Source organism: Spermophilus citellus (genome assembly GCF_964194105.1).
Source record: "Spermophilus citellus genome assembly, chromosome: 3".
Taxonomy (NCBI): domain Eukaryota; kingdom Metazoa; phylum Chordata; class Mammalia; order Rodentia; family Sciuridae; genus Spermophilus; species Spermophilus citellus.
In genome coordinates, this window is record NC_138184.1 from 5,771,347 (window position 1) to 5,795,030 (window position 23,684).

Here is a 23,684-nt window from a genome sequence, read left to right on the forward strand (position 1 = left end):
GCCTTGGACCCGGGATGGTGGTGGTTAAAAAGTGGAGTTAAGGGAAAGGAAGGGGCCTGGACATGCTTCAGTTTCTTTAGAAATGAATTCCTTCTCTTGAAACGCCATCCTATTTCTCTGTACCAGGGGCCCTCACTGTCCACCCCGTCCTCCAATATGGCAATGAGGCACATAGCACTTATCTTGCATTAGGTACCATAAATCATCTAGAGATGATATTTAAAGTCTATGAAGGATGTGTGTAGATGCTATGAGGGACTTGCCATTTATATAAGGGACTTGAGCCTCTTGGGTTTTGGTACTGAAACCCATACCCTTCAGAAATTGAGGGTCAACTGGGCTGACAGTTTCACTACTTGAGAGCTGACTATGTACCAGGCCCAGGCTGAGGCTGTCTCCCATCACTTACATCCAGAGCTTGTACTATGAATTCCAACCTTATTCAACCTCTCCCTAGACCCTGAGGCACCCATGGTGATATTTTGACCAGGGAGTAACTGTGGCTCAGGGAAAATGAAAACAAAGTCCACAAGTAGAGATCAATCTAGACTGCCACGGCCCAGGCTTGCTGAGGCCCCTTTCTGGCTGGTGGCTGGGTGGGGGAGCAGCTGGGATCCAGTCACACCTGGGCGAGGCTGAGCTGAACCTCTCAACCTGCACACACTTTCTAGGAAAACCAAAGAGGCTCCTCGACACCCTCAGGGTCTTTTTTTTTTTTTTTTTTTTTTTTTTAGAATTTTAATATTTATTTTTTAGTTTTCGGCGGACACAACATCTACCCTCAGGGTCTTAGACTCTTGTGACAATTCCAACTGACCTGGCAGCCATTGCCTAGGGTGTTTGGTGGATGCTTTCACCAATTAGTGATGTCTGCCATGGAAGGGGGAGCGGCACAGGTGCCACATAATTGTCCTGGGTAGAATCTGACAGAATGGTGATACATTTGAACCAGGGAGGAAAAGGAGCATTCCCATACACGACCAGAAAGCATACGCTTCCCTTCTTTTCAAAGAAGAATGCATCTTTTTCCTATAGCCCTACCATGCACGAGGCCCTGGGTTGAAACTGGCTAAGCACAAAGGAGCAAGACACCCTTGCTCTATCCAGAGGGTGTACTTGATGTTGGCGCCAATGGAAGGAAACCTAGTGTTCAAAGGCACCTTGCTCATGAGTTTTGCAGTAGGCTTATTTCTAAAAAACCAGTCCACTTACGATTAAATTAAAAGTGATAAAGCTTTCCATGCCTCTCATCTCTCATGACAGAAAGTTTTAAAAGAGAGCATGGCTCTCAGTGAATTTTCAACACTCAAAAATTTCAGGTATTTTCTGTTACTTTTGTTAAATCATCATTGTCATCAATGCCATCTCTGTCACCATCACCACCATTATTGTCATCACCACCACCACTGTCACCTTCATGACCACCACCATCACCATCGTTGACACCACCATCACCCCCCCCACCATCACCCCCACCATTATCCCTATAACTATCATTATCAGTACTGACACCATCACCATCAACACCAAGTTCAACACCATCATTATCGTCACAAGAATATAAATTCTCAGAGAGCATTGACGGTCTGCCTTATGTTCCCCAGTGTATCTCCAGGGCCTGGCACAACACAGGTGCTCCATTAGACTGTTGGTTGATTCATTGTCGCTAGGTTTACTATGATTTTCCATCTTTAATTGATCGAATAATGTCAGAGACGTTCACACTCATCAGGACCTCTCCAACAGAGATGCCATGAACTGGTATTTACCTGTGTGGCTGGGGAAGGAGAATGGAGACTCAGAAGTTCTCAGGTCCACCGTGGAGATCCTAGGAGCTGAGGAGAAGCCCTCATGAGTGAAATCAGCAAGGCCCCCTTGGGGCAGAAATGCCAGAAAGAGGGACTATTTCCAGGGTTTGTGACATGGAGGCTTGAACTTGGACTCTCTCTGAAGCTGAGCAGAGCAGAGAGTAAAAACATTCTGCTCTCTCTACAGGCATTGGTGGTGCAGGCCTGGAACCTCAGTGACTTGGGAGGCTGAGGCAGGAGGATCAAAAACTTGAGGTCAGCCTAGGAAACTTAGCAAGACCCTGTCTCAAAATAAATAATAATGATAATAAATTAACTTTTCTCTCTCAGATCTTTTTTGCTTCTGGATAGGACAAGGAGGGCACGAGGAAGGGTCAGACTCTGCTCTGCTTGGTGGGGATGGGTCACTGGAACATCAGCGGGTACTCACTGCTGGTGACGAGGGAAGGGCTCCAATGGGTGAAACCTGCAGGGAAAAGGAGGGGAGGTGGACAAGGGTTAGGGCAGAGGTAGCGTTCTAAGAAGGGGTCAGGGACTCTGGGGTCAGGGATTCTGGGACTTCAGGGGGTTCATGAAGCAAAGGCTGTAGAGGATTCTTCATGAGGACCCTCATGTCAGGGGAGAAGGTCCTGAGGGTGAATCCGTTCAAGATGAGAAGAAACCATGAGATCCAGACTGAGCCCAGGGCCAAGTCCACAGGGCCAGGAAAGGAGTGTGGTCAACAAGGAGGACTCCAACCCCCTCCAGCTGCTCACCATTGACATAGAGACTGTCCTTGTCCAGGGTGTAAGGTCCCAGCCGGGTGATGTTATAGGTCAGCTGGCTCAGCTCCCAGTACAGTCTTTCTCGGTCCAATATGTGGCCTTTAGGGTCGGGGCGATGTGTGCAGATCAGGTCCACTCTGGTGGCTGCCCCGTCCTTCTCAGGCCTGGATAAATACCGTACATGGTCCATCTACCTCTCCGTTCTACCCTCTTTTTCTTTGCCAGTTCCCGACACAGAAACTGGGGAAACCCTAGTTAACAAGGAAGCTGCTGTCCACATGGAGACGCCCACCGTGAACGATTATAGGATCAAAATGCCAGGAGCACCGCACACACAACAGACGCAGAGGGGGGCTGTCCGTGGGGACGAGCGATCCCAGGGATGTCAGGACAGCCGAGTCCTAACACAGGTTCTGGTGGACACAACAAGGTGCTCAGGGTCAGGGTGTAATGGGCAGCAGGGCCCCCAGGAAGGTGACCATAGCACAGTGAGTGACATTGTCCCTCAGAGAGCTGGCATCAGAGGCTAAAGCTACCCTCTCTAGATCCTATGGAATAGCAGGGTTGGGACACTCCTAAGGAGGCTAGGTTGGTAAAGGACATGGGAGAGATGGCTGTTTGGTGGATCTGTCTGAAACCATGGCTGGTCCAACCTGAGGTCACAAGGTTTGATGACCCCACATGCATCTTTAGCTACAGGATGCAGACCTATCTGCCCAGCCACCCCCTTGTATATAGAAAGCAACTCAGAGGGAAAGGGGCTCCAGAGCTTGGGAGGTTGCCTCCCAGGGCACAACTACCATGTATAAATAATCAATGCACAGACCCAGTGCTCTGTTCACAGTCGCTTCACTGCATTCTTAAAGCATTCCTATGGGCTGCTGTTGCTCCATTCCCACAATGATGATTAAACCTCTATATTACATGCAACCAAGTACATGTGATTTAAAATATAGTCTAGGGATAGGTAAATATGAACTTAATATATGTGGTCTATTTATTTTATATATGATTATATTATGTATAATTATATTAGAGATTAGGATGTTAAACATTATATTTGTGCCTAAATATTTATATTAAACTAGTTACATCTATTTTTATAGCCATTATATATATATATGATATATACACACACATAGGTCTATCCCCTCCCACGTGGTTTTCCTGCAATATCTGTCAGGGATTGAGTCTAGGGCCCCCAGGGATACCAAAATCCTTAAATGCTCAGGTTCCTTGAATAAAATGGAGTATTTGCATGCAACATATCCTCCTACAGACTTTAAGCCCTCTCTAGAACACTTCTAATACCTAGTGACATAGAGACTGTCCTTGTATTTAGGTGTTATATTTTGTTATTTAGGAAATCAAGATTAAGTCTGTACATGTCCAGAATGGGTACAGTGATTTTTTCTGACTTGTCAATCCATGGTTGGTTGAATCCACAGATCTGAAGCATGTATCATGGGGAAACGGAGCAGAAAGGTTTGGGCATTTCGCCTGAGTCACAGTCATAGACTGTAGTAAATAGCAGAGTTGGGACTGGAGCTCAGGTCTCTGTGACTTTGAGGCCTTTGGCCACTAGACCCCCTTCCCCCTTTTTTCCTGGGAAGAGAGGAGAGCTGGGGGAAGATGACTATGAGAAAATAGGAATCTCTCAAGAGCCCGACCTAGAGATTCTTTGAGAGATGTGGGAGGTTGGCGAGAAAGGTCCAGTAGTCTCTAACCCAGGCTGCCTGCTCTTCCTAGCCCTCCAGGGACAGTGTCCATCCCACCTCCCACCCACCCCAGGGCAGGGCAGGTTCTGAGGGCTGAGTCCCGCCCACTTGGGAGTCTCCCTGTGACACTCTGCTCGCCTTTCCTCCCCCGTTCTCCTGACTTTCCACATCTGCAAGGCCAGAGCTTGGGCAGAGGGGGCAGCACAACCCCAGGGCTGGGAGTCTGGATCTAGAACCGGAAGCGCTGGGGTTGCTCTGTGGACCTTCCACAAGCCACTTGTTCCCTCAGAGCCTCAGTTCTGTTCCCCGAACAGCTTCATGAGGCTCTTGATTGGATAGACAAAATGTTAAACTGGAAATACACAGCACAGCGCTTTGGGTCATAGTAACAGCCGCTGGTGGTGCTGTTGATGCTTAGTGTCCATGGTCAGTAGTGGTTCCAAGGATGGACAGTCAGGGAGCCCAGAGCTTAGGGTCTCATCCACCTGTGCAGCTAGGTTTTTCCTGGGGAGGATCTCACCTGAGCGTGGATAATCGGCAGCCCGAATAGAGGTATCCCAGACTGCTGTTCTTGAATATGGTTTTGAGCTGCGAGGAGGGAAAGGGGAAGTGAGAAGGAACCACCAGGCAAACCTGCAGGAGCTGCAGCATCGGTGGGCGGGGCTCTCACCAGATACTGCAGGATTCTTTCGGTGGAGCTGAACTTTCTGGAGCCCGTGTTCTGCATGTCCTCCTCGTACTCCAGGTTGGTGATGGTGAAGTTGAGGGTGAATGGCAGCTGGAAAGGGACCGCCACTGCAGCTGGGGAGCAGAAACAGAGACCTCACGTATGGCAGACCTAGTCTGGGCCCCAACTTCAGAGGACCCAGCTGGAGGGTTTGCAGCAAGCAGGACAGGAAGAGGGACAGCCAGGTAGGAGAGGAAAGCCTGGTGTTGGAAACTGCCCCAGAGTAGGTTAGAAGCCCAGATGCAGATTAAGGGACCTGACAGGGTGGCCAGGAATTGAGTTCTGGCCCTAACAGGTTCTGGAGAAAGAGTTAAAAGGAACAGGATTGGGGAAATGTCATGGTTGGGAGTATAAGGGAAAAATTCAATTCAGTCCCACTTAACATTTAACAAACTATTTTTTTAAACAACCTCCCAACAGCAGTCCTTAAAAGGAGGTCCTCTCTCACCTACTGAACTGGCTTACCCCTGCGCACCCCCTCCCATGGTTCCCAGAACTTGTCCATTAACAGAGAGGCCACCCTGTAGAGCTTTGTTACTGTGGTTACGGCCACACGGCTGAGTGGGGTCTGGTTTCAAATTCCCTCTCTGCCCCTCACTGTGACTGTGGGCAGTTTACCTGCCTGAACCTCAGTTGCTTCCACTATAAAGGGGGGAATCCTACACTTTGTAGGGACATGATGAAAGTGAGATGGCTGTTTGTTAAAAGAGTCAGCACATCTCAAGGGCATCGCACAAGAACAAAATAAAGCTGGTCCCCAAGGCCCAACTGGCATATTTCCATTTCCATTTATTTTATATTTGTATTTAATTATTTTTTTTTAAAGAAAACATTTTAAAATTTTATTTATTTATTTTTATGTGGTCCTGAGAATCGAACCCCATGCCTCACGCATGCTGGGCAAGCGCTCTACCACTGAGCGACAACCCCAGCCCTTTGTATTTATTTTTTCTCAAAATAAAATCATAGAGAGAGAGCACAGATCCGTGAGTGCAGGGTGTGGGCTGCGTGAGCATGACTGTACAGGAGTAACTGCAGGGAGATCCTCGTGGGGCTGGAACAGTTCTGTCTCTTGGTTGTGGGGGTGGTTACAGGAATCTGCCCATATGATAAAATGGTCACACACACACACACACACACGCCCACACACTCAGGAGTGCATGTAAGAAACTAGTGAAATTTGACTGAGGTCTTGATTTTAACAATGTTGATTTCCTGATTTCGATACTGTATTAGAGTTATGCAAGGTGTAGCCACTGGGGAAACTGGATGAAGAGTTTAGGGGAACTGCCTACTATTTTTACAACATTCCCTGAATCTATAATTATTTATTCAAAGTGAAAAGCTGAGAATTGAAAGAATACAGCATGTGTGAGGACACACAGGAAGTGCTGAGTACTATGGCTCTCTCTTATTATCAATTCTACCTGGATGGACCTTCCAGGTGACCCAGGGCACTAACCCCAGGGAAGGACCACATCTGATTTCCTCAGTGTCTTATCCCCATGCCCAGTAGAGAGCAGGCGCCCCATAAATACTTGTCAAACTCAATTTCCTGCCAGCCCCTGTGCTAGGGTCTTACATATAGAGTGTACCTACACAAGTAAGATGGCTACAATGTCACTGGGTGATATAATCTCACGGGACCACTGTCCCATATGTGATCCGTCCTTGACTGAAATGCTGTCACCAGGCACATAACTGTCTTTTCATTGAACATTCATAACAAACTTAGGAAATGTTAATAGCTCCACTTGGCAGGTGAAGAAGGTAAGTCAGGTGCCCAAGGTCAACGTGGCTAGGGAAATGAGGAGCACAGGTCCCCTGGCTCTTGCGTTCACAGAGGAGCAGGAGGTGCTGTGGCAGCTCCCGGCCACCCCCCACACTGCCCTTTCCCCGCATCTCCCAGGTCCTGGCTTTGAGGCTGTGCACGCTGACTTTCTGGAAGAGGTTGGAAAGAGAAGTCACCCACCTGTGGAGCTGGAGAGGTGGGCGTGCGCCGTGGAAGTCGTTGGGAACAAAGTAGAGCTCACAGCGGCTGAGGAGAAACAGAGCAGAGTGAGGAGGGGGATCCGGGCTGGGCACGGGTGCCACCATGAGTCTTCCTGACAACCCCGGGCCACTGAGTGTGTGGGGGTGGGTGAGACAATACAGTCCACTGGTGTCTTTTCTCCCCACGTCCCTGGACTCAGGGTGGGAGAACTCAGCTATTCACAAGAGGTTTGTGCACATGGTCATCAAGGATAAGTACTCACTGCTGAGAGAGGGACCCGAGGCCTGATGGTTATAACCTGCAACGAGAAAAGGAGACAGGGTTGGAGTGCAAGCAGGAGAAGGTGCCCATTCTTCGCCATCTGCAGCAGAGGCTTCAAACGGACTCAGCGGAATACTTAGGATCTGGGAGTGGCCTAAAAGAGAAAAGCTGGAGACCCAGTCTCTGTCTTCATGGGCTTGCAATTATTTGGGGAGATAAATACCCCCCAGTTCTTATGGTGTATATTTGTAATCTGTGTTTTTAAGGATCTAGAGGGGATTTTGAGACACCGATGGGGAGAAAGGTGAATGGTCAGACTCTGGAATCCCTGTTGGCTTCAGCAAGAGGGTTATTCTCTTTCATGCATTTGAATAAAGGCTTTTGTGGCTCAGACAGGTGCAGGTCACAGCCCTGGAATGTGGAGTTATGAGGGAAAGAGAAAAACTTGCAAACTTGAGGGCTCATGGGTGCCTTCTGGTTACTTAAGGGGGGCTGTTTAGGTGGAGGACAATTCACAGGACAGGTCTGTGGCAAACTGGAAAGTCTGCACCTCTTCTTAGGTGCGGATTCTCAGCTTTGGCTTGTGGTTACTAAAGGCTGCTCACCATTGACATAGAGACTGTCCCTGTCTAGGGTGAAGAAGCCCAGCTGGGTGACATCGTGGGTCTCGTGGCGCAGCTCCCAGTACAGCTTCTTTCTGTCCAGCTCCAGGCCCATGGGGTCAGGACGGTAGGTGCAGACTGCATCCACTCCAGTAGCTGTTCTGTTTTTCTCAGGCCTGGGCAGAGAGGGACATAGGGATGGGGTGGTGGAGACTCCATTGAAGGAGGGGATCAAGAAGGTGGGGGGAATGCTGGGCAATCAAGTGGCCTTGGGCTGGAAATGAATAGGACAGCCATGGTCCCCATACAAAGAAGATGTGGCATCTATAAATGTTGATATTTGTTAGGCACAGTGGTGCACACCCTCACATCTCAGGAGAGTGAGGAAGGAGGATCACAAGTTCAAAGCCAGCCTCAGCAACTTAGCAAGACCCTGTCTCAAAATAAAAAAATAAAAAAGGGCTGGAGATGTGGCTCAATGGTTAAGCACCCCTTGGTTCAATTCCTGGTACCAAAAAAAAAAAAAAAAAAAAATTCAATATGTATACTAAACTTTAACATGACATCTGCAACAAGACCTCACATACCCTGAAGACAGAAACAGGATGAAAGGGGTGGAAGAAAGGAATCTGGGAATTCGGCAAGATGAAAGAAGGCAGTGTCAACTTGTTTAAATCTCAGTTCTGCCACTCACTCACTGGGTGACTCTGGGTAAATGTCCCAACCTCTCTGTGCCTCATTTTCTTCATCTGTGAAATGAGGCCACAGTGTAGACCCAATAGCACTTAACATTTGTGTAAGTGCTCAATAAGAGCATTCCTCCTTATCTCTCAGGAAGGAAAGAATCCAGGGAGCCCATATATTTTTTTTATTTCAATTCTGGAAGGAAAGGACTTGAATGGGAGCTGGGAGCCAGCTGCCCTCAGGACAGGGGGTGCAGGGTGCTGGGGCCCAACTTGTGGTCTTCTCCCACATGGCCTGCTTATCTCTCTGGAGCACTCACCTGAGTAAGGTCAGTTTGCAGTCAGAATACAGGTGCCCAATACTGCTATTCTGGAACACGGGCCTGAGCTGGGGATGAGAGGGAGGGAGGGAGGGAGGTGAGCTGGTGGGACAAAGGGCTGGGGAGAAGACTGAGATGGGACGGTGAGCATGGGCGCGCTCTCACCAGGCGTTTCAAGATCCTCTCTATGGTTTTGAATATCTCAGATCCTGGGGGCTCCATGTCCTTTGTGTAGTTCAGGCTGGTGATGGTGAAGTTGAGGGTGAAGGATACCAGATACGAGCTTGTACCTGCAGCTGGAGAGAGAGGGGGCAGTGGCTCATTCTGACCTCAGTCTGGGGTGGTGGGGTGAAGGGCCAGTTGTGTTGGTTGTGCCACAATCTCTATAGAGCTTTTTTATCTTGCAAAACTGAAACTCTATATTAATTAATTTCTTTAGCAACATATCTTCAAGATTCATCCATGTTTTAACATGGATCAGAATTTTTTTCCTTTTTAGGACTAAATAGTATTCCATTGCACAGATAGTTCCATTTTTGTTTACCCATTTGTCTGTCAGTGGACACTTGGGTTGTTCGTATCTTTTGGCTATTATGGCTAATGCTGCTGTGAACATGGATGTGCCAATAGAAAGATGTTTATTTCTGAACTAAAGAGACATTTTCTCTGTGCCAAATCTTTGTCTCCTCGATGACAGAAGGTTAGCGGTTGGGCCCTAGAGTCTGGCTCAGGCTTAAGAGTTTGGATGGGACAGTTTTCATGGCATAAAGAAAGCCCCACAAGTTTCTAAAGGTTTCTAAAGCTTCGGGAGCCCTCAGACCCACATCTGGGAAAAAACGAGGGGACAGGGCAAGAACCAAACTCCTGATTTAGATTTTTAACGATTTGCTGATGTCTGAATTGAATCCACAAATAACATACAGAGGTGGCTTCTTTCATTCATGGACTCATTCAAACAATTAATAGGAAGTGGGTGTTGACTGGGTGCTGAGTTCCCGGGGACAAACACAAAGGGTGGTGGGGTGGTGCAAACCCTTGGGAGCAAGGTGGGAATACAGGGAAGGTGCCATTTCACAGCAGGGGGCTTGGGAGCGTTTGGAAAATAAGAAGGTACCAGGGAAGGGGGTGGCCAGTCTGCAGAAACAGCGAGGAGTGGAGGTCCTCAGGTGGGACAGAGCTATGGTGCCAGGAAAGCAAGCACATCTGTGGGGCAGCCAAAGTGGGGGCGTGAGGGACATGGTGGCTAGAGAGCCGGGGGCTGCTGGTCAGCAGAGGCCAGACCACGTGCCAGAGACCCCAGAGAGAGGTTCCTGCCTAGAGCTGGGTGTCGGGAGGTAGGAAGTCCTGGAGAGAAGGTGGAATTCCCTGGAGGAACAAGGACAGGAGGGAGTGTGTGGAAATTGGGCTCCATCCTCAAAGCATGTGGGGAGGAAGCTGTTAATTGGATCCTGGGCTCTGTCCGGAATCTGCAGGGCTCAGGGGGAGGCACTGTCAGGTTCTCTTCCATGAGCTCTAAGGAGGAAAGCTCCTGGGAACATTGGGGGGGTCTGTCACAGCTTTGAATACTCACTGCTGGTGGTAAGGGCCAAGGACCGTTGGTTGTAACCTGCAGAGGAGGAGACAGCAAGAAAGGCTGTTAGGACGGCCACAGCAAAGGCAGGAGAAGGTGGCAGCCCCGGAGACCTGAGTCCTGAAGACACTTATGAGACAGGAAGACAAGCAACGTTTTCCTGGGTCCCTGTTCTGTGCCTTGTTCTTTGATGGTGGGATGCCCACCATCACCATCATTTTTACTGAGAGTTGATAACAAGAGGTGCCTGTGGTAACCAAGAGGGACCTGCCGTGACCTGGTGATGGTGCTTCACTCGAGGTCAAAACACACTCAGGGACATTTTCTCCCTCGGTAAGGATTATTTAATTCTATCTTTGCTCTCTCAGCTTCGTCTCCTTCACAAAATTTGGTGATGGTAGGGTCTTTTTCTAGCTCAGTGTCTGGGTTTTTGGGATGTGGAATTGACAAAGTTGTGGCGAATTGAGAAGGGGCACGGGGAGGTGAAAATATAGAAGAGATGGAGGAAGAGAGCAGCATGCATGGTTTGAAATATTAAGAACAATTTGGATAATGGCATGGGATAGTGTAAAGGGGGAGAGACTTGAGGGTCAGATGGATGTTATCACGGTTGGAGCCTAAAAGCAACTGGGGAGAAGGTTGGATTTTTCCTGAGTGTTTGGCCTGGGTTATGGTTGGCATTTCTTCTGATCCTCAATGGGAGATGAAAGATTGGCTCTAGAAGAGGCCAGAGATTTACTAGGGTTATTCCTGAATGATCTCATGTGATTACCCAGAACAATCCCACGTGGTATTTTTACCCCATTCTGCAGGCGTAAAACACTAAGCCCTAACACTGAGACGGTAACAGGACTTGTCCTACATCACACGAAACAGAACCGTCACTCAACAGCGTCCACACTATTCACCACTGCTGCAAGTTAGTTGCAATTTTGGAGCAAACCTTCTAAGGGCCAAGAACAACATGTGCTACAGATAATACAAAGAAGTATAGGTATTGCAAACCAGGCATAAAGGAAAGTGGATAAAGTGGATAGAGATGGGAGAAAACTAAGCATTTGGTTAGTCTGTTAAGCTAGAAGTCACCAGATGCCCCTGCCTGTCCTTCTGTTTGGGGCTGGCTCTATTTGGATGGTCTGCTGAGTTTCCTGGTTTAGCTGTGTCTCCAGCTCTTGGGTGGCATCTTCATTTTGCCATGCGTTATAATTGGGTGATCCCTGGGCAAATGACTTCCTCTCTGAATGCACAGTGGCTCTAGGTCAAAGCGAGTATTACTACTCCCAGAGTCTTGCGTGAGATTAACATGAAACAACACAAGCCAAGTCCTCATCGCCGTTCCTGGTGCACAGGAAACTTTGAATAAATGGGAGCCGCAGTTATGGTCCTTACTCTTGGCAGTAGTGTTGTAGTGTGGGTTTTTTTCTTTCTATTTTTTGGCCACCATGTGTCAACAGCTACCATTCCTGATATATTGACTGAGGGTGGTGATGTTTCAGGAGGGCAGTGTGGAGTCCAGCTGGCTCTCGGGGCCTGAGAATGTGCCTTACGTTGTCACGATGAACAGAGAACAGTGGAGTGAGGGCTGAACTTGAACTGGGCCCCTGAAGACTCTTGGGGGAGACTTAACCATAGGACTCGGCAGCACCCCATGTCCCCTGCAGCCTCTGGGTGCTCCTGCTGGGCTTTATGGAAGACGATGGGAATAAGAGACATTTAATCTCTGAAGGTGGGAAGGGGAGAAGAAATCAGCCTCTGTTAGGTGTGCTGACCGTGGAAAACGAGCTCTCAAGGAGACCTGGGTTTGTGTCAGAGCTGTTTTGATCTAGTTAATTCTTCATAGACTCTTGTGCTTTCTAGGTTAGGGGCACCCTGTCCTCTACCTAGTAGATGCTATGAGCATTCCTACAGATATCACATGAAAATGTCTCCAGGCATTGCCTAATGTTCCCAGGGATGCAAAGTCACCCCCAGTCAAGAACTACTAGTAGAGAGAAATCTGGGACTGCGGAGACCCCTGTTGTGGTGGACACTCACCATTGATATAGAGGCTGTCTCTGTCCAGGGTGTAGGGGCCCAGCCGGGTGATTCCGTGGGTCAGCTGGCTCACTTCCTGGTACAGCTGCTTTCGGTCCAGACTGGGACTCATGGGGTCAGGATGGTAGGTGCAGATGGCATTCACCGTGGTGACCGCCTCACTCTTGGACCTGCCATGACAGGGATGTGGGAGTGGGGACACCCAGAGACGTGGGAGAGCCACGTCTCTCCTTCAGACGGAGCCCCTCCTGATTTCGTGACCCCTCTCTATGGGTCGTGTCTGGTTTCTCAGACACAATCCTGTCTGGTCCTTTATGCAGGCTCCCTGCCTGTTTGTAAACTGGTTGATCTTCAGAGCCTCATCCTCAACCAGCTTCTCCTTTTTGGATCCCCATTCTTCTTGGCTAACGCCCACCGTGTCAGGTACCAGCTCATGATCATAAGACACAATTGCACTTTAAAGAGACTTCTCTCCTGAGCATCACTTCATGTGACCAACAGCCTCAAATATTTCCCAAGTTCAGCTTATCATCTTGTCCCCCTGAAATACAAAGCCTGCTCCTTCCCCATGTTTCTCTGTCCGTGTCAGTGCCAGAGGTCTGGAGGCCTCCCGGACCTCCTCGTAGCATTTCTCCCCACGACCACGGTGCACCCAGGTCCCTTCTATCTTCTCAATGGCCCGCTCGACTTTCCTGGTCCAGCATCATTTTAAATGATCCCTGACCACATTTGCTAATGCCTCACTTAAAACAAGCCACATCATGCCAACCAGAGCTGCACTGACAACTCCAAAGACCCCCTGGCTCTGAATAAAATCATGACTAATATTGACAAGACAACTACTGGGTGATAATATTTATGGGACAACTTTTACTGGGTACTCGACTTTTTACCATGGCTGTCCCACTTTATCTTGTCAACAACTCTACGAAATAGATGTGGATGCTATTCCTGTTTCTTAAACATTTTAAATTACAGCTTTATTGAAATACGATTCGATGTTTTGACACCATTATGCATTACTTGCAGTCAAGCTCATTAACATTTCCATCGCTTTACATAGCGCTTTTCTCCTGTGTGTGTCTCTGTGTTGAGAATACTCAAGATCTACTTAGCAAATTCCAAGTATGCGGTGCAGCGACATTAACTCTATCCATGCTCATTTTATCACTGAGGAAACAAAGTCACATACATAGTAAAGAATTTCCCAAACATTATATAGCTAGGGTCAGAAAAAGAGTGTGAGGTAACACATTTGGACACCAGAGTCACCTCATTGCTATACAAAACATGGTGACAACTCCTTGGTATGGCCTGGGGTCTCCACCCTGGGTCTCCTCTGCCTCAGCAGCTGTGATCTCAGCCATCCACACAGTTCCCAGGCACCCACCTCCTTCCTCCCTTCTCTATCCTCCGCTTCTCTCCCCCTCCCTCTTCCCTTCCCTCCCTCCCTTCCTTTCTTTTCCATTCCTTCACCCATTCCTTGATCCGTCCGCTGTTTGTCCCTCCCTCTCCTCCTATTGCACTGAACTTTGCCACACGTCATGCTCTTTCTCACATGTGCCATTACTTATGATGGCCCACCCTTGAAACGCCACCTGGGCCGGTGCTTCCTCTGGCTAATGTACACTCACTCAGCTGTCAAAACCGGCCTCGGGCATCACCCTCTCCGGGCAGCCTCTACCCAGCACCCCTGTGATGAGCTCAAAGTCCACACCCTGGGCTCCTGTGGCCCCCGTGTAGAGTTCAGTGGTCGCATGGACCCGGCTCACATTATGGTTTCAGTTCATGTGGCTGCTTGCCTCTCTCGAGTTGGGGCACCTAGAGGGAAGGACTCAGGGCCCACCTCAGTGTCCCCAGTACCATTGCAAGAATGGCCTAAGCTGTCATTCCTGTTTGCTAATGAGTTGGCACTGCCCTTGCTGATCCAGGAACCCGCATGCTCCGTTCTGTGCTTGTCCAAATAGCTGAAGGCCAGCTCTTTTGGCAACCCCTCTCTTTAATGCTCTTAGCCAAAGAGAGTGTCTTCCATGTCTGAGTTCCTGGATGGCCACAGCCATTTATGACCCTTGCTGTCTAGGGACCAGGCACAGGCCCTCACCTCCAGGTAGGTTTGCCTGTGACAGCACAGTCCCTCGTGATGTGATGGAGGGAAGACTCACCTGAGCAAAGACAGTCTGCAGCCAGAGTAGCTGGAGCCGATGCTGGTGTTCCTGAACACAGACTCGAGCTGGGAGGAAGGACAGGGAGATGAGTGGGGTGGGCTGAGGGGCCTGGTGGGGGATAAGACACAGCAGGCCTCTGTAGGCATTGGCTGGCTCTTACCAGGCGAATCAGGGCCTTCTCCGTGGAGTTAAAGTTCAAGGAGCCTGGGCGCCCCATGTCTGGGGTGTAATATAGGTTGGTGATTGTCAGGTTCACGGTAAATGTCACCATGACCGGTTGTAGACCTGCAGCCGGAGGACAGGGGAAAGAGAGCCCGTCAGGTTAGTGCCGAGCTGGGTGCGGGCTGAAGAGCTTAACCGTCTCTAGAGCCACGGTGGCCCCCAGGTGAGGCCTGGGATAGCCCATTTGGGCTAGCCTGCAGCCAACCAGAGAGCGAGGTGAAGGACTTCCAGGGTGGAAGCTCAGAAGAGAACCCCAGTCCTCTCAGCCCAGAAGGACAAAGGTTGACAAGTCAGGGACTTCTCGTTGATAAGAGGAGGAGCTGAGACCTTTTGTTCTTAGGTCTTGGGCCACAAATACGTGAGCAGTAAAAAAATCCAAATAGTAATGATGACCATGAAGGAAAAGAGCACAGAGGTGTGTATGGGATGTGAAGTGTACCCTGACAAGTACATGCTGGGCTGAGACCTGCAGGACAAGAAGGAACCAGCAGATGAATTCCAAGGACAGGAAATGCAATAACCCTAAAGAGAGAGGGATGCGTGGACCCTGGAGGAATAGAAATGAGGCTGCTATGGCAGAGGTGAGGCAGCAAGGGGCAGGGTGAGGCAGGCTGAAGCAGGGGGACATTGGTTCCAGACTATGCAAGTATCCATCAGCTGCTGAATGGGAGATGAAGTTTCGGGGGACCCAGAGACCAGACTCCTACCTGTAGAGCTGGAAACAGGGGTCAGAGATGTTGGAGATCCTAGAGGGTATGTGGAGGTCACTACATCTGAAAGAAAATACAATACAAATAAAGATTACTGAGCTTCATTGGGAAGCCATAAGAGAACCAGCTGTTAATGGGAACTTGAGGCTCTACTTGGGCCAGCCTGAGACCTTTGACTGGCCTGGGGCCTCTCTGGAGCTGAGAACCCAGGGGATGGGGCACCCTACCTCAGGCTTGGGGAGGAAGGGTACTGGGGTATGGGGACTTTAGGGCCATTCATACTCACTGCTCTTGGTTGAAGCCCAGTACTGATGGGTATAACCTGCAGAGGGAGGTAAGAAAGAGTGAGATGCTAGGAGGAGGTTTGGAAAGGGGGAAGACACATGGTCATCTATTTTTAGTTTTCTGAAGACTCTCCATACGTAATGGATGTGCTTCACATTCCCATCAACGGTGCATAAGAGTTTTCCTTTGTCCATACCTTTATCACCACTTTCTTTTTTCTTTTCTGGAAATAGCCATTCATTCCAACTAGGGTTGTAGCAATGCCCCTTCCTTCACCAAAGAGTCTTAATGAAGCTTTTCCAGAAACCCTCCCCATAATTGTTCTTATTAACAGAATATTAGCGAAAATTTATGCCAAAAAACTCAATGTGGGTTAGGACTTCCTATGCTTTTGTGAAGACTAATTTGCTCTGTCTTGCAAAAGCTAGGTTTGGCTGCAGACTTGATGATGTCTTGTAAAAACCTCTGACTAATCTAAAAAATGGGACAAAAAGCACTTTATGTGAACTCAAAAAAAGAAAAGAGAATACTTTTATGTAGACTCCTACGAAAATGTAAACTTCCATGGCCCCCTACCCCCACCATTGGGTATAAAGTTCCAAAAATTTTCAGACTCCAGATCCTTAGGATATTTTTAGGCATGAGCCTTACTTTGGACTACACAGCCACTAAACCTGCTTCCTCTTAATTCCTGGGTTTCCAGCCTCACCTGTGGTACATCAGGGTGAGATGCTATCTTATTGTGGGTTAATTTGTATTTCTCTGGGGACATTATGTCCAGTGAAATAAACCAGACACAGAAGGACGTGTACTGCATTTTCCCACTCATGTGGAAGCCAAGAAAGTTGATCTCAAAGAGGAAGAGAGTGAAATAGGAATTGCTGGAGGCTGGGAGGGGTAGAGGGCCATTGGATAGTAAACATCTCAATATAGTTAGATATGAGCTGGGCACAGTGGCGGGCGCCTGTAATCCCAGCAGCTGGAGGAGCTGAGCAGCAGGGTTGCAAGGATCCCCAGCCTCAGCAACTTAGCAAGGCCCTAGGAAACTTAGTGAGACCTCGTCTCAAAGTAAAAATTAAGAAAAAAGGGCTGGGGATATGGCCTAGTGATTAAATGTCCTTGGGTTGAAACCCTGGTACCAAAAAATTAAATAAATAATAAATAGAGTTAGATATGAAGAATAGTTCTCACATTCTACACCACAGTAGGATGACGGTAGATTACAAACTATTATTTTATGATGCACCAGAAGAGAGGTGTCCATTGGCTTCAGATGCAAAGAAATGATAAGAAGATGGAAATGTTAATTAGCTTGATGTGATCATTACATGGTACACACATGGACTGAATTCTCACACTGCACCCTATATATAACGTGCAGTTATTTGGTGTCAATTAAAAAGAAAGAGAAAAAATCAAAATGGGTGAGAAGCAGAAGTCAAAACAGAATTCAAGACACCCATCTTCCTGAGCACTCTCTCTGAGATTCATCAATAAATAACATCTACTGTTATTAGTTAATTGCCTTGTACTCTGTTGCTCTCAATATTATTATCCTCATTATCATTAATCACAAAGATAGCAGCAATTAGGGCCCCTTCATTATTGTGTGTGTGGATTAGTGTGTACCTGGAATAATGTCAAGCTCATTAAATGAATGATAGAGACAGCATTATATGTGTGCTTAGCCTTTTTTTGTGTTTTCTTCATCCATTACAGAGGGATTCTCTGCCCTTAACCACTTCCATTTTTTGTGTGTGTGTGTGCTTCTCATAGAGTGATGATTCTATGACATAATGTGCATAGAGTTTTGGGTAGGATCACTAGACTTTGTATGTGAAGTTCAGGGTCATAGGAATTCCTCAATAATGATTAGCCTTTCTTACAGGTGTTACTGTTGATTCTGTTGCCCAAGGCGTTGTTGCACAGGACACTAGCATTGCAAAGAGCTTTGAGGTTAGTTTGTCAGGGCAGGTGTAGTTCTAGCTAGCCCTTGGAGATGAATGAAGGATCCCAGGCTGCCATCAGGGAGGGGAAGAGGTTACCAATCACTGCCATTAGGAAGCTGGGGGCTCCAGGGGCACAGCTGACCTCAACAGCCACTGTGGGCTGGTTTACCCTCTTCCTTCCCTAATGCCATGTGCTGCTCCCGCTGGGTCTGTGAATGAGCACAGGAATGAATGCGGAAGGAATCTTCGTGTGCAGCTTAAGCAAATTGGTGCAGCCAATATGGAAAGCAGTATGGAGATTCCTTGGAAAGCTGGGAATGGAACCACCATTTGTCCTAGCTCCCCCCTCTTTGGTCTATATCCAAAGGACTTAAAAACAGTAACCTACAGGGACACAGCCACATCAATGTTTATAGCAACACAATTCACAATAGCTAAATTGTGGAACCAACCTTGATGCCCTTCAACAGATGAATGGATAAAAAATGTGGCATATATACACAAGGGAATATTACTCAGCCATAAAAGAGAATAAAATCATGGCATTTGCAGGTAAATGGATGGAGTTAGAGAAGATAATGCTAAGTGAAGTTAGTCAATCCCAAAAAACCAAATTCTGAATGTTTTCTTTGATGTAAGGAGGCTGATTCATAGTGGGATAGGGAGCGGGAGCATGGGAGGAATAGATGAACTCTAGATAGGGCAGAGGGTGGGCGGGGAAGGGAGGGGGCAGGGGGTAATTAATGGTGGTGGAATGTGATGAGCATTACTATTCAAAGTACATGTATGAAGACATGAATTGGTGTGAATATACTATGTGTACAACCAGAGATATGAAAAATTGGGCTCTATATGTGTAATAAGAATGTGTAATGCATTCTGCTGTCATATATAAACAAAAAATTTACATAAAAAACATCCTTTTAAGATTTTTGAGGGGAGAAGAATGAGCCCCCATGGACATTCTAGGTTGGCCCCGGACTCTGTGAATCTGGAGAAACCACAGTGCAGGAAGACCTTTCAGGGATCTGGGGACCCCCAGCTGAAGCAGAGCTACTCACCATTGACACACAGACTGTTCCTTTCGAGAGAGTAGGGGCCCAGCTGGGTGACACCATGGGTCAGCCGGCTCAGCTCCCAGTACAGCTGCTCCCTGTCCAGCCTGGGGCCTGTGGGACCTGAATAGTAGCTGCACACTGCGTCGATCCTGGTACTCATCTTATCCTTTTCGGCTCTGGGGAGAGAGGGACATGGACACAGGGCTGGAGACTCCGCCCCACGACCTCCAGTTGTACCCCTGGTCTTTTAGTCAGCACCTCGGCCTGGGTTGCCCCTGTTCTTTGTTTGTTTTCCTCTTTTGTCTGGGGATCCAGACCCCACCTCTTTAAATGTAGCCCCCCCCCCAGGGCTGCTCCCCTCCCTGGGCTCTTCTTATAACTCCCCCCGGCTCTTTGTTTCCACCCCCAGCCCCTCCACACTCCCTCCCTCCACTCCGGGAAGAGCTCAGGCAGGACTGGGCGGTGGGGCTGGGAGGTGGCGCTCCCCGGGAGGGAACTGAGAAGCCTGGGACCAGGCTGTGGAAAGCAGAATGGGGACCTCGGGCATGTGGGCCATCTCCCCGTGGCTGCTGCATGGGCAACCGCCATCATGGGGCCTGACAGGGTGACTTCATCAGAAGTCGGTGGGTCCCAAGGCTGGGTTCAGCCCTTCGGGAAAACCTTTTGGGTAGGCAACTAAGTTTGGAGTAAGAGAGAGAGAGAGGGAGGGAGGGAGGGAGGGAGGGAGAGGGAGGGAGGGAGGGAGGGAGGGAGAGAGAGAGAGAGAGAGAGAGAGAGAGAACATGTATAACAGCATAAAAAAAACAATATAAGAAGTAATTAGGAAGCCTTTTTGGGACATAGAGTAGCTCTCTTTTTAGTTTTTTGGGGAAACTTCGCACTGTTTTCCATAATAGCTGTACTAATTTACATCACCACCAAAAGGATTTGAGAGGGTTGGGGCCGTGGCTCAGTGAGAGAGCGCTTGCCTCACACAGGTGAGGCACTGGGTTTGATTCTCAGCCCTGCATATAGATAAATGAATAAAATAAAGGTCCATCAACACTAAAAAACAACTTTAAAAAAAAGTGTATGAGAGTTCCTCTTTCTCTGTATTTGTTATTTTCTTTTGTCTGTTTGATTATAGCCTCTAACTGGGGAGAGATGGTATCGTGTGGCACTGTTCATAGTAGCCAAGATGCAGAATCAATCTAAATGTCACACACACACACACACACACACACACACACGTACGTGCATGCACTATTATTCAGCCATAAAAGTGAATGAAATCCTGTCCTTTTTGGCAACAAGATGAGCCTGAAGGACATTATGTTAAGTGAAATGAGCCAGAAAGGCAAATACCACATTTTCAAATCATACGTGGAAACTAAGAAATATTGATCTCAGAGATGTGGAGAGTAGAATAGTGTTAACAGAGGCAGGGAAGGGTGGGGTGGGGTGGGGAGAGGTGGATGGAGACAGAGACATTGGTGACTGGGTAAGAAAAAAATAGGTTCTGGTGTTCCACAGGACAGGAAGGGAACCACAGTTAACAATAATTTATTGCATATTTCAAAATAGCCAGAAGACTTTGCATATTCCCAGTACAAAGAAATGATAAGTGTTGGAAGGGATGGGAGTGTAGTCACCCTGATGGGATCATTATACACTATGTACATGTATCAGAATATCACATCGTACCCCATAAGTACAATATTTTGCATCATCTAGACTTTTATGTTTTCATTAGTGCATTGTAGTCATAGATGCAACTAATTTATTTTTAAAGAAGCATTGAGGCAATGTCATTCCACAGTATCTTTGTCATGAGTTTAAGCTGACCTGTCTGAGATGCCCCCTAGGGGACAGCTGTACTGGTGTGGAGAGGTAGCCCCGTCCTGGCTGGGAATGCTGCTGCTGTTATCTGTGATGCTCAAAGCATATCTTCTCATTGCCCATGAGTGTAGTACTACTCTCAAAGTGTGGTCTAGGGACTCCTGGTGTCCCCAAAAGACTTACAAGGAACCCACCGGGTAAGACATCATTTTCCTTTTTCATTTACTCAGGAGTAGACAGTGATTTTCCCCCAGAGGCCCCTTAAGCTAAAATATTCAAACAGATTGAAGGCAGAAGCATATATCTAGCCATCTTCTTCTAGGCCAGACATTGCAAAGTTTGGTAAAAACGTAAACAATACCTCTCTTCTCCTTATGCTATTTAAAAAAATATGGCTATTGTTCTTAAAAATACATTATTTGCATTAATTATGAGTAGTCAGGGCTGTGTATCCATGGGATCCACATTTGCAGATTGAAACCAATCTTGGATCAAACATACTTTTTCAAAAAATTGCATCTAGAGCTGAGGACACAGGTTGGTGGTGCAGTGCTGACCCAGCATGAGGCCCTGGGTTTGGTCTCCAGCCCCAGAGTATGTACATACATGCATAAAGTTATATCTGTGCTAAGTATGTTCAGATGGTCCCCCTTGGCATTTCCCCTAAGCAATGCTAATGATGGCTGCATTAGGTTTATTATGTTGAATGAATGAATAAGTACTTATAAAATATATCAGCTTTAATAATTTTCAATACAGCAAACATGGGAGGGGGGGCAGAACCCCCAAGTTCTCCGGAGTTCTGAGCACTTTTTAATTTAATTTTTTTTTCTGAGCACTTTTTAAGAATGTTAATTTGTTAGGAGGGGCCGGTGAGATGATGTTGGTAAAAGGCTACAGAGTTTTAGTGATAAGATGGGTCAGTTCTGCAGATTTGATGTGCAGTGTGTCGATGATAGTTGACAACACTGCATTGTATCCTTGAAATTTGCTATGAAGATAGACCTTCAAGTAAACTTCCTCAGCAATCGTGTACAACTATGTAGAGGTGGTCGACATGCTAATGAGCCGAATTGTGATTATTCGATGAATTACGGTATGTCTACATACATCACATCATCAAGTCAGACACGTTAAATGTCCACAATGGGTCATTAAGGCTGGTAGGAAAAAAAGAGTGCAAAAGGTGTTGACCCCAGTGACCTTGAGCTCTGCTGGAATCCTGGTTAAGAGCAAGGAGCAAGGACTCCCGAACCAGGACACTCGGGCTCCAGCAGTAACTTGATTATTTTGAGCCTCAGTCTTCTCATCTATAGAGTGGGACCATACTTGTGTGGTTTTCATCCTTGGGGACTAAATGAAAACATGTAAGGCACTAGACCGAGGGTGGCATGTGGCCATGCCATGATTTACTGATTCCCTCCACCTGTGGAGGGAGGGGGGGCAGGAGGAATAGGTGGAGCTCAATGAGGACAGTTCCCATCCATGACACTTCAGCAATCTCTCCACTCACAGGATGGGGTGGTAAGCCCTCCCTTTTGACAGGATGATCCAAGTTTATTGGATGGAGGACTCCATGGAGATGTCACAGGGAGATAAGCTGTAAGGGGAGAGTGCTGAGCCCCAGGGACCACAAAGGAGCCAGGCAGAGCAGAGACGGCAGCCTATTTCTGCAGTGTTTAGGTCCCTTGAAGATTATTTCAGTTGCAAGATCTCCTGCGTCAGCTCAACATTTACTTCCTTTTCCACTATTTTAGTGAGACTTGGGCATGTCCTTGCCTCTTTTTCAGGGAACAAACTGCAGAGATGGTTTGGGTCGGGGAAGATGCCGGGGGTTCTGGGCATGACGTTGGTCAAGATGCTACACTGTCTATCCCTATGAGCTCCGATTAAGCGAGAGCAGGCACTACAGGCAGTATCTGGCTTATTTCACTGGACCAGGCAGTATCTGGCTTATTTCACTGTGCTGAATAATGGACAAGCCTAAGAGAAAGAGTCTGTTGTTATCAAGATTCTGTAGATAATGTGATTGAGGAACAAAAGGGTATATGTCTTTCCCGATGTCACACAGCCGGCAAGTGAAAGAGCACAGGCTCAAAGTCTAGCCTGGGGTCCACTAGTCTATATTGCCTCTCAGCAAAAGTCCAAGAAGCTGTGGCTATCTAGGATGTGGAGGGCCAAGAATTAAGACAGAATTGAGGTTGCCATTGGCCACGAAGGGAGTCTCACCTGAGCATTTTCAGCCTGCAGTCAGCGTAGAAGGAGCCGAGACTGCTGTTCCTGAACAAGGGCTTGAGCTGGGGAGGAAGGAGAAAGAGATGAACAGGAGGGGCCAAGGCAGCAGGGCGGTGGCCACTGGGGAGGGGATCTTACCAGGTGCTGCAGGGTCCTCTCGGTGGCATTGAATATCCCAGAGCCTGGAAGCCCCATGTCCTCCGTGTAGGGCAGGTTGGTGATGGTGAAATTGATAGTAAAATATACCGTCAAAGGAACCTCAGCTGCATGGGGGAGGGGAGAAGAGGGCAGCACTGTCAGTCCTGGGCAGAAGAGGGAGGCAGGCAGGGCTCTGAGGACAAACTTCAGCTCTGGCACCCAGGGAGGGTCTGTCCTGCGGAACTGCTTCATGAGTGAGGAACTTCCTACACAAGGTGACAACCGTCCCAGTTTGCTAAGGAAGGCATGAACTCCTGGGCGCAGGCTCAGTTTTCAAAGTGAGAGGGTTCCCACGTCCCGTATCACCACGGCCATGTTTATCACAGCACTGTCCACAGAGCCAAGATACGGACTCAGCCTAGTGCCCATCCACGAGCGAACGGATAAAGAAAACAAGGTGTGCACTCATGGTCTTCCTCCACTGAGGAAAAGAATGGTGTCTTACTCTGACATAAAGAACTAGAAGACATGGAGATTCCTCAGAAAACTGGGAATGGCACCACCAGTTGACCCAGCTATCCCACTCCTTGGTTTATACCCAAAGGACTTAAAATCAGCATACTA